This window comes from Dromiciops gliroides, chromosome 2, assembly GCF_019393635.1.
Source record: "Dromiciops gliroides isolate mDroGli1 chromosome 2, mDroGli1.pri, whole genome shotgun sequence".
Classification (NCBI taxonomy): Eukaryota; Metazoa; Chordata; class Mammalia; order Microbiotheria; family Microbiotheriidae; genus Dromiciops; species Dromiciops gliroides.
The window spans coordinates 30,966,767-30,979,043 of NC_057862.1; the positions used below are offsets into that span (position 1 = coordinate 30,966,767).

General features: G+C 42.2%; 1 non-coding gene across 1 annotated transcript; it reads left to right on the forward strand.

The window, feature by feature from the left end:
• The first annotated feature begins 3,464 nt into the window (after positions 1 to 3,464).
• LOC122744774 lies at positions 3,465 to 3,571 on the forward strand. The gene has a single exon (XR_006355121.1). It is a non-coding gene; the product is annotated as a U6 spliceosomal RNA (small nuclear RNA).
• The last annotated feature ends 8,706 nt before the right edge of the window (positions 3,572 to 12,277 follow it).

The following is a 12,277-nucleotide window of genomic DNA, read 5'->3' on the forward strand; positions in this document are numbered from 1 at the left end:
AACTAAGTTCTTCCTGTTTTTGAGGCTGCTTCATACACAATGTCACCCTATCTTTCTCCATCAAGAAGCCTCCTTTCAGTCTTCTGATCAGCCCTTTCTTTTGCCACTCTTGTCCTTGTCATATTACATGTGAATACTGCTGCTTGTGTTGGTGTCTTTGTGTGGGGGTGGGGGGCAAGCTTGGTTAATTGACTTACCCAGGGTCTTACATTTAGTAAATGTCTGAGGCCAGATTTGAACTCAGGTCTTCCTGACTTCGTGGCCAGTGTATTGGTATCTTTTCCCCAACTACACTATAAATAGCTTTGTCACTTAGAAGCTTAGTGACCTTGGACAAGCCACAGCCCTCACTGGATCTCACTTTCCTCACCTATAAAATGAGGGGGCTGGGCTAGATGATACCTTCTAGCTCTGAAAAAGTAAGCCCCATGAGGACAAGAATTACAAGTCCTTTAAACACAATGGAAGTGGTATGGCTCAGGGGACAGATCTCTGTATGTGAAATCAGAGAATTTGGAATCAACCCTCACTTCTGCCATTTCCCTAAATAACCCTGGGCAAGTTGCTTCTCTTTTCTGAACAGACCTCAGTTTCCTTATCTGTTAATTGGCAGAGGGTTGGGGGTTTGAACTAGATGGCCTCTTAGGTCCCTTCTAGCTCTCAGTCTATGAACCAATGATAAGCATCATATTTACACACACATACCCTGCCCCCCAAGCAGGGCATAGGGTATTTATATATTTCAAAAGAAACAATATTCTGCTCCCTTCCTTCACTTAGTGACATTGAAGGACATGAAGGTCCCCTCAGGTATATTCATAAACTGCCCCTCATGCCAACCTAACTGAGGCCAAAAGAGTTTGAGAAAGGCATTAGCCCCATGGGACTCCCCACCATGGCCTCTTTTTCCACTCTGTGTTAGGACAATGAACCAGGGGAGGAGACTTGGCTAAGAATCCAAGACCAGTGAGGCACCAGGCAAACTAAGACTGCTCAGCAATGGCCCTTTGAGGACGTGTGAGCGGCTGGCCTTGGCATCAAGAAGATGCCCATCAATTAGGGAATGCCTAAACAAGCTTTGGTATATGATTGTGATAGAATACTATTGTGCTATAAGAAATGACAAGCAGAATGCTTTCAGAAAAACCTGGAAATACTTACATGAACTGATGCAAAGTGAAGTGTTCAGAACTAGGAGAAGGTTGTGCACAGTAACAGCAATATTGTTTGTAGAAGAACTGTGAATGACTTAGCCATTCTCAGCATACAATGATCTGAGACAATCCCAAAGGACTAATGATGAAACGTACCATCCACCTCCACAGAAAGAACTGATACTTATTAAACACAGACTGCGGCATAATGTTTTTCACTTTCTTTCTTTCATATTTTTCTTTTATTTGAGTCTTCTTAAACAAAATGATTAATATGGAAATGTTTTACTTAATTGCACAAATATAATCTGTATCTGATTGTTTACTGTTTCGGGAAGGAGGGAAAGGAGGGAGAGAGGGATAAAACTTGGAACTCAAAATGAAATAAAAATGTTTATTTAAAAAAGAAGAACTGGGTTTGAATCCCACCTCTGATGGATCCTCGCAGTGTGACAGCCTCGATTTCCTCATTTGTAAAATTAGGGTAATCATACCCCTAAGTACCAAGCTCATCAGGTTTTTATGAGACTCAGACGAGCACATGCCCATAAAGGGCTTTGCCAAATTTCAAAAGCAATTTAAATGAAACATCAGCTATGATTCCACATCAAAAATCTTTTCCAGGGGGCAGCTAAGTGGCACAGTGGATAAAGCATGGGCCCTGGATTCAGGAGGACCTGAGTTCAAATCTGGCCTCAGACCCTTGACACTTACTAGCTGTGTGACCCTGGGCAAGTCACTTAACTCTCATTGCCCTGCCAAAAAAAAAAAAAAAAGGTTAATAAAAAAGATCTTTTCCAGGTTTGGAGCCCATAAGCCTGGGGTCATTGGGCCTCACCCCATGCTGCCTCTGCCTAGTTTATGAGACTGCTTTCATGGGGGATGAATCTCAAAGGACTGAGTCACAAAGATATGGGTCTGATTCTTACTTCTGCACCTAACCACAAGGTGGGCCAAAAGTCATGAAGGGGTTTCAATATTTAATAACCCCCTTACTTTTTGTTTTAAATTTACAATAACAAAGTATCCCCTACAGTATACATAGGGAATGAATTTATATTACATGTGAAAAATCAAGTCTTGTAAATGGTAAAACAAAAATAAAGAAAAAATAATTTTTTAAAAGTTATTAAAACGTCATGACTTTTGGCCCACCCTGTGCTTGTGTGACTTTGAGAAATCACTCCTGCCTTCTGGGTCTTCATCTTCACTTGGAAAATGAGGAGTTTGTACAAATGGCCTCTTTCAGGTCAAACTTTATGATCCTACGACCTATATCACTGTAGTAGGTGCTTAATAAATGTTTATTGATTAATTACATAGTAGGTGCTTAATAAATGTTTATTGATTAATCAAACCTTGGATCTGTCCGTAATTGTCAGTTACTAATTGTGCAACCTTGGATAAGTCATTTAACTTCTGGTCTTTGGTTTTACTCAAAGGATTAAACTATCTCAGAGGTTCTTCAAGCTCTTAATTCTATAATATAATCAGTTAGTCATCTTTTAATTCTATGATCTAACCAGTCATTCACACCAGTAAATAAGCATTTATTAAGCACCTACTCTGTGCCAGGCACTATGGTGAGTGATGAGGATACAAAGAAAGACAAAAACCAGTCCCTGCCGTCAAGGAGCCCACAGTCTAATGAGGCAGGTCTCTGGCATAAGGGAGGATGTAGGTTCCCCTATTGACCCTTGCCTTCTCCAGCTGGGCTCACAATGCCATACTCTCCCAGTGTAGGTGGGGCTGGCAATAGGTTTAGTCCTTGTCTGCATACCCAGCTGACGTTTAAGGAAAGGCCCTGGAGCCAGATAGAGACTTCAGGGAAAACAACCCCTTAATGAGTAAAACAATGGGAGTCAGTTCAATATAAAGTTTTATCGTAAGCAATGAGGAGCGGGGAAGGGAAGAGGAAAAGGGACCTGAGGTCCAACTTAAGCATATATATTAACATGGGTTACAACTCACATAAGGGCAGGGCTGTGTCAGTGAGCACAGAGACAGGGGCTATTCAGCAGAAAGAGGATGTTCCAAAGTGCCCTTCTGAGGGTGGGGTTCTTATGCTCTGATGCTGAGTGGCATATCAGGGGTCAGGGCAAAATATCGTGGGGGCGGGGGGGGGGGGGGTTGTTATCATGGAGAAAAAAACTACCTGGTGGTAGACAGAATATGATTTTGGGGATACAACTGTACCAACCTTTGAAAAATATTATTGATACTGTTTTTCCGTGAGTATGTGCTATAAGCTTACAGCCTCCCTTAAGGGGAAAATGTCATGGTGGCATTGACCATCAAGCCTAATCTTATGTGCTCACTTCGGCAGCACATATACTAAAATTGGAACGATACAGAGAAGATTAGCATGGCCCCTGCTCGAGGATGATACGCAAATTCGTGAAGCGTTCTATATTTTTATTAAAAAAAAGCCTAATCTTATAACAATGGTTTCCATACATAGATTCTATAAGGTACAGCCTCCCTTAAGGGAAAACTGTCATGGTGGTCTCAAAACCACCAGTTCTAGTCTTATAACGGGGAGACAACATGCATCCAACTAGGTACAGGCAAGCTTTTTCTGGGAAAAATTGGAGATAATCAACAGAGAGAAGGCACTAGTGTTAAGAGGAAATTGAGAAAAGTTTATCACAGGGGAGATTTTTGCTGGGAACTGAAAGAAACCAGAAGATTAATCAAGGAAAGGTAACGAATCCAGTTTTGGACACGTTGAGCTTAAGATGTCTACGAGACGTCTAGTTCAAGTTGTCCAATTGGCAATTGGAGATTAGAGATTGGAGATCAAGAGAGAGGTTAGACTTGTTCAGTTGGATCTGAGAATAATCTTCATAGAGATGACGGTTGAATCCATGGGGATTGATGAGATCACTGAGTGAAGTACTACCACAGAAGAAGAGAAGCAGGCCCAGGACAGAGCTTTGGAGGGGGAACACTTAGGGTTAATAGATATGACTTGGATGAAGATCCAGCAAAGTCAGACTGAGGAGGAATAATCAGAAGGAGAATTGGGAGACCACAGTGTCATGAAAACCCAGAGAAAAGAGAAGATCCAGAGGAAGAGAGTGATCGACAGTGTCAAAGGCTGCAAAGAGGTTTTTAATAAAAGGAATGAGGATTGAGGAAAAACTCTTAGATTTAGCAATGAAGAGCTTACTGGTAACTGGGCAGAGCAGAGAACAATCTAAGGTTCATCCTCCTCATGATTTAATATCAAATGCCTACTCACAAGTCAGATTGGTTGTGGGTGCATGCAAGGAATATCATGCTTCTGGGAGTGCAGGCTGCCTCCCCTCTGAGGAGCAACAGTAGATGTCAGAGGCAGGATTTGAAAGTGAAGCTTCCTTCCTCTTCACCCAACACCCAACACGACTGCCTCACGTTCAGTCCTAATCACGACCTCCCTTTTATCCTCTTCCTGAGCAGGGGTCAACATCTTTTTCTGCCATTTATCTATTCATATTTTATGGAGTCATAGGAGCGACCCTCAGATTTAGACCTGAAAGGGACTTTAGAGATTAGCTGGCCCAATCCCCTCATTTAACAGATAAGGAAACTAAAGCCAGAGACAGTGAATGACCTAGCCAAGGTCACACAGTATTTGTAGCCAGACCCTCAGACTATAAATCCAGTATAGTCTTTCCCCTGCACCACACCTCCTCCTTCTCTCCAGGCCATCTCCCTTTTTTTTTTTAAATTTTTTTTTTTTTAGTGAGGCAGTTGGGGTTAAGTGACTTGCCCAGGGTCACACAGCTAGTAAGTGTTAAGTGTCTGAGGCCGAATTTGAACTCAGGTACTCCTGAATCCAGGGCCAGTGCTCTATCTACTGCGCCACCTAGCTGCCCCCCCCATCTCCCTTATTTTACTGATATGGAAACCTCAGATGGGAGAAATGAAATTATTTGCCTATGGTCTCACAGCAAGTTGAGATCTGAACCTATGGCCTACGAGGCAACAAGACAAGCCTACTACAGTAGGTACTTAATAAATGCTAGATGACTCACTGGTAGAGTGGAAGGAAAGTAGCTGTGGTCAACTCAGTGGTAATCTCCCAGAGGGAGATTCTTATGTGTCTGTACCTCCTATACCGTTCAGCACAGGGTTTTGTATACAATGATTATCCCACGAACTAAAGTCCTGATCCTTGGTCTGCATTAGCTTGTACTCCATGACATGATGCCCAATCCTCTGCCTGAATGGTCCCATTACAAAGATGCTTGCTTTGAGATTCACCCCCGATATCTGTACCACTTGGAGGCATCGAGTAAACCCGGAGTCTTAATACTTGATTTCTTAACTTCTGTGCCCCAGTTTCCTTATCTGTAAAATGAGAGAGGTGGACCAGATAAAGTCTAAAGTCCCTCCCAGCTTGTGATCCTATGACAATGCCATCCCACCAGCTGTCAGTGCTGTATGAGATGCCCCCCCCCATGGCAGCACAAAACAGAAAATTTGGTGACAAGGGGCCGGGTAGCAGGCATGAAACATGGTTCCTGGGGAACCTAAACCCTTCCTAGTGCTCTACGTAATTTAGGGATAAACCCCTACTTTTGATGACTGAATACATCACCTATTCCCTGGGAGAAATTTGAATCTCCAAGCTGGCCACCTAATAGTTCATTAAAAATAAAAGTTTGTCGCAGCTCTTCAGGAAACGAAGAGTCCTGTTTCTTGCAGGTCTCAGCAGCCTGCCTTATTTTGCATACGGCTGCATCTTTAATTAGTGGTCCTTCTGTAAGTGTCTGCAATTAACGCAGTGATGATTAATAAAATAACTCCTTCGAAGCTCTATTTAGCCAGCAGAACTGCACAATCAGGTATAATTAGTTCATCATTAATAAATCATGGCTGATTAACTAATCCGTTGATTGCAAACACAGTTATGGGAACAGCCTCCCCACCTGAGCACGGCTCATTTTTCTAAACTGAACAAAATCTGGAGGCTAACAGGACAAAAAAGCAGCTCTCCCCAAATTGCATTAAACAGCAAATGGATTAGCATGGTCAGAGGCACTTACAAGTCACTGAGCTGTATAGGCACCTGTCACTTGGGAGGGAAGGAGTCTCGTGATTAGATCTGGATGAATTCTACCCCCACCCCCATCCCTTCAAAGACCCTGGGGACTGTTTTCAGGGTTCCTATGTTGTTTGCAAATTCTTTTTTTGGAGTTTGAGGGCTTCAAAGAAAGGTAAGTAAAATGGTACAACTGGAGAAAGGACAAAGGAAGAGACTCTAGATAGAACTCAGACAGGACCTGAGTGTTCCTACTTCCACACCTTTGCTGGGGATTTGCTGGAATGCCCTCCCTTGCTCTTCTCCATCTATCTGACAGCCAAACCTCAACACTCAGTTCAGGTCCTCCCTCTCCTTTGAAAAGGTATCCCTAAATGGCTCAGCCCAGAGAAATCTCTGTAGACTTCTTGTTGGTTCCATTTATTTGACACCTTGTCTGGGTGTCTGTCCCCTGTGTTCTCAGTTACAGTGTAAATTCTTCCTGGGTCAGTGAAAGTCCAGAAGCCCACAATCCTTTCCATTCATTGCTGTGTCTTGTCCATAGTTAACACATTATATATATATATATATATATATATATATATATATATATATATATATATATATATATATATATATATATAAAATCAGTCTCCCTCCCTCAGTTCTCTCCCCTCTCCAATCCATCCTCCATGAAGCTGCCAAAGGAATTTCCCTAAGGCACAGATCTAACCACATAATTACCACACTCACCAAACTCTAGTGGTTTTCTATTGCCTCTAGGATCAATAAATGCCTCTGCTTCCACATTTAAAGACCTTCACTTCCTGGCCCCATGCAATTTTCCAGTCTTATTATACACTAATACACTTCATGAACTCTATGGTGTAGCCAGACTGGTCTTCTTATTGTTCCTTACTCATCTCTCATCTCTGAGTCTTTGCCCTGGCTGTCTCCCATGCTTGGAATGCACTCCCTCCTCACTTCTGCCTCTTAAAATACCTTGTTTCCTTCAAAACTCAGCTCAAGCATCATTTTCATTTCTATGTGAGGTCTCTCCCCCCCCCCCCCGCCCCCTGCACACAATTATCTTGTATTGATTGTGTGTGTACACAGACACACACACATGTCTTTCCTGATGGAACATAAGCTCTTTAAACCAGGGAATTTCATTTTCATCTCTATACCTGGCACCTGACACATAGTAGATGCTTAATCCATGTTTGTTGATTGAGTAAAGTCACTCTTGGAGCCTCAGTTTCTTCAACTGCAAAATGAAAATGCTAATATCAGTATCACTACCCACAGCCCAAAGGCTACTATGAGGATCAACTGAGAAGTTTTTAAAAAATGCTTCACAAACTTTAAACCACTAAGGAACCAACTAGTGACCATATTGTCAGGTGAAAGTCAGACAGAGTCAGGGGATACATATAGTCACCATAAAAGGTCAGTCCTTTAGGAAATTCATTTGCATAAAGCAATGTGTTTTTTTAAAAATTAGTTGAAACTCTTTTATATATTTTAACTGCTCTTGCACCCATTTTGGCAGTAAGCACATTATTTTATTAATATAATATATTAGTAAGGGATTGGCCGCGTGTCTCCATAACTTCCCATGGTCTCAGGCCACCATCAGACCTTTGTTGTCTTAAGAGGCAGAGCCAAGTCAAGAGTGTACACCAAGCACCAGCCAAGAGAGACCCTGGCATGGCCAAGGGTTTTATCCTCTTTTGATAGATAGAGGCTGATCATTATACATTGATCAAAGCTAATTGGTTGTCATCATTCAATTCCATTGGTTGACACAACTTGAGGGTGGTCTACATTAAAATGAACTCTACAGTTGACATCAGGGAGAAGAATGTAAAAGACTCTCCTCAAGTTCCTTAAGACAAAGTCCATTATCTGGGTATACTTTGATTCTATCAGTTCACTGAGCTAGACAAGAGAGTTTATCTCCATTTCTTTTGTACCCTTGGGTATGTCCCTGACAAGATTTTCTGAAGTTCCTCAAGAACTGGACTTTCTGGAGTGGGGAGGAGAAAAGGAAGTGATCCCTGGGTCCCCCCAAGAAATCCATACACTTAATAATTATTTTCTCACAGCAAACATCAGTTCTGCAGCATAACCTGTATTTTACTTGCTTATCTCTCAGCTGGGGTCTCTGCTTCTGTTCCATTGTCTTAGCCCTTGGATTTTGGTGCTCTGAAAAAAACTCGGGTACAGACTTCCCCTGCCCTTCTGATTTCCATTCTCCTTGATTTTGAGCCCCTCACTTTCCTCCCTAGTCAGGACTGTCCTTTCTCTGGCCATTGAGGTTTATCTAATCACTCACTCATGTAGACTCTTTTGTTGGATCTGACAAAAGAGATTTGTGACATCATCTCTGGCAAAGCCCACCTTTTCTTCTTGGCCCTTGCAGAATGGTGATGTTGGCACATAATACAGATCCAGACCTATGGGGTATTCTATAATATGCTTTAAGTACATAGAATTAGCTGGGCAAGTCACTTAACCCCCATAGCTCTGCAATAAAAAGAAAGAAAGAAAGAAAATAAAAGAGAAAATAAAAGTACATAAGATTGATTTTTTTTTCAATCAACAAGCATTTTCTTTCCCTCCCTCCCACATACCCAACCTCCTATTGAAAGAAAAAAAACAACCAAATAAACCCTTGGAATAAAAATGCATAGTCAAGCAAAACAAATTCTCACATTAGCCAGGTCCAAAAATGAATCTTATTCTTCACCCTGAGTCCATCACCTCTCTCTCAAGAAGTACACAGCATTGTTCATCACCTGTCCTCTGGAATCCTGGTTTGTCATGGCATTAAGCAGAATTCTTAAGTCTTTCAAAGTTGATTGTCATTACAATGTAACTATTGTATGAATTGTTCTGGTTCTGCTCACTTCATGCTGTATCTGTTCAAACCACTGAAGATTTCTCTGAAACTGTTCTCTTCATTAGCTCCATTGCCATTCATGTCTCCTCATTTAGAACCTAGGATTTTTTTATTATTATTTTTGTGAGGCAACAGGGGTTAAGTGACTTACCCAGGGCCACACAGCTAGTAAATGTCAAGTGTACAAGGTCAGATTTGAACTCAGATCCTTCTGAATCCAGGACCGGTGCTTTATCCATTGCGCCATCTAGCTGCCCCCTGAACCTAGGATTTTAACTAACATTTCTATTACTAAGACAATGCAAATGTCACAAAAGTGGTAACTTTTCTACAAGACAAATCTCCAGGCCTCAGCTCACTTTCTAAAAATGATTTTCAAAGCAGGATGAGAGTCTGGAAAGATAGAATTTGAATTTAATGTTGGGGGTAAAATTCTAGCTCTTATCGCTTACCACCGGTTTGCCTTTGGGCAGATCACTTCATCTTGTCATAGTTTTTATTCATTCATTCATTCATGTAATTGTTTTAATTTTTCTCAAAATATTTTTACATGTAAAGATTTTTTTTTGAGTTCCAAGTTTTTCTCCCACTCTTCCTTCCCTCCCCCCTCCTGAAGGTAGTATGCAATTTGATATAATTTTTATGGTACAATAACATTAAACATATTTCCATATTAATCAGAACAAAAGGGGAAAAAGGCAAGAAAAAATAAACAAGAACTTGTCATAGATTCTATATTTCCCTCTCCATAAAATGAGGGAACTGGACTAGTTTATTCTGAGGGTCTCTTCCAGCTCATTTTATAAGCATTGCTTAACTGAGGCCAAAGGGGCTGGCAACCTTTCCTAATTCCTGTATCTGCCCTGAGGTTCACCCTGGATTCCTTGCTCTAGGGTTCCTTCTCTCTTCTTTAGGGGAAGTAGGCTCCCAGTGCCTCAAATCTACCCAAAGGTCAAATTCATGAGGAACAATTCTATTTTAGGTTCTAATCAAAAGGGTCCTCCCCAGAAAAAGGGTGGGGATAGGGGAGAGAGGGAAGTTTAAAAAGTTAACCAGGTAAAGGTACCCAGGTACCTTTAAAAAGATAAATATGAATCAAGAATCAAGAATGGAACAAGCTATTTTATCCCCACATAGAAAAGGGACATTTGTAAGCAATTCTGTTGGGAGAGATGCTACTTAGATATTTTACATTTTACCTCTACTGAATATTGTCTGATCAATACTTAGTGGGCTGTAATTTGCAATGCCCCCTCTTCTCTTCTCCTCTCCATTTTCCTCCTCTCAGCTGACTTCTGCCACTGCAACTGCTTGGTAGCCTTGACCCTGGGGCTCAAGTATCCTAGGAGGGGAAGATGGAAGCTGTCTCTTTAGATCTCCCAATGGCCTGTACCAAAGGAATGAAGCCCAATGGAGGCAGCCCTATTCCAAGCACAGGGCTGCCTAGGAAGCCATGGGCTCATAACAAGCAGAGGGAGGTAAATTCCTCCATCCAACCCACTGGAGCTCAAAGGAATCAGAGGCTTGAGGGACGGAGATTGCCCCTTTAGTAGATCCAAAGAGTTCCCACCCAGCAACCAACTAAAAGAATTTTTCTAGCTGACAGGAAGGGGTGAGAGAATCTCCAGCCCTGCTCTGAAGGGGTTGAGGAAGGACCCCTCTATCATACACTCCAAAGGACTGCTACACAATGGATTATATGCACTCCTATGGCACCCATACAAAATTATAAACATCACAAATATAATTGGAATCAAAGATTTGAGCTGGAAGGGACTTCATATAGTCCAACCACCTCAGAGGAGGAAACTGAGACCAAGAGAGGTCATGACTTACCTGAGTCAGGATTTGAACCCTGATCTTCTTGACCCAAATTCCATTCTCTTCCCTCTGAATCACAGTACTTCCCACACCTGTCCTATGCCTGTAAGGCTACACTTGGCATCTGTGAGGAAGTTTGGAAGCAAAACACAGGCAGGACACAGGAGAACCACAATGGGAGTTTTGCTGACTTTGTCACCTGAGACACGGGAGATAGAGGAAAATTACTGACACGGGGCTTAGGATGACCAGATAATAGGACAGACATATCAAGGAGTCAAGGGACTATTAAACTTTAAACTGGCCAAGTAGGTATCAGGACAAACACATCTAAGAAGTAAGGGGAGATAAAATTCTATAGCAGGAAAGTCAGTAAGGCATGGCTACTACTACCTGACTGGAGCCAGGAGACAAGATAGCAAAAGAGGTCAGGACCATCATTCCTAACCGCTCGCCCCCCTCCCCCACCTCCCCGCCTTGCCTCTCAGGAATGACAAACATCTGGCATGAGGCTTAGGACATATCTAGGAATTAAGGGACTGTTAAAAGTTTAAACTGGCCAACATAAAATTCTATAGCAGGAAAGTCCATTAGGCGTGGCTATAACTACATAAATCAGGACCACTACCCCTCATTCAAGCTCTTCCCACCACTCCTCATTCAAGCTTTCCCCACCCCATCCCCAAAAGGAACATTCCCTTGTCAGGTAGTTACCCCATCTATCCTCTATAAAAGCTTTGACCTCCCTTCCATTCTCAGAGGAGAATGTTTGTAAGCCATCTCCTTCCCCTTTGTCACTTTCTCTAACACCCAAATAAGACTGTTTCATTCTAATTGGACTGTGTGTGAGAGTTGTAATTCTTTTTTGTTTGTTTTGTTTTGAGGGAGAATGGGGGTTAAGTGACTTGCCCAGGGTCACACAGCTAGCAAATGTCAAATGTCTGAGGCCGGACCTGAACTCAGGTACTCCCGAATCCAGGGCCGGTGTTCTATCCACTGCACCACCTAGCTGCCCCAGTTGTAATTCTTTACAGAGGAATACCTAAGGACCCCTACCACCAATTTCCCTGTAACACATCCAAGCTTTCCTCACTCCACCCCCAAAAGGAACTTTCCCATGTCAGGTGGTCACCTCATCTATCCTCTATAAAAGCTTTTGCCCTCCTTCTGTTCTGGGAAGAGGATGTTTCTAAACCACTTTACCTTCTCCCTGGGGGTAAAGCCTTTGATTTAACCCTCAGTCACTTTCTCTAGCACCAAATAAAAGACTATTTTCATTCTAACTGGGCTGAGTCCAAGAGTGTAGGAATATCTAAGGACCCCCACCACCTATTTCCCCAGGACACAAACCTCAAGAAAAAGATGCTGATGTCCTCTGGCAAGATCTCC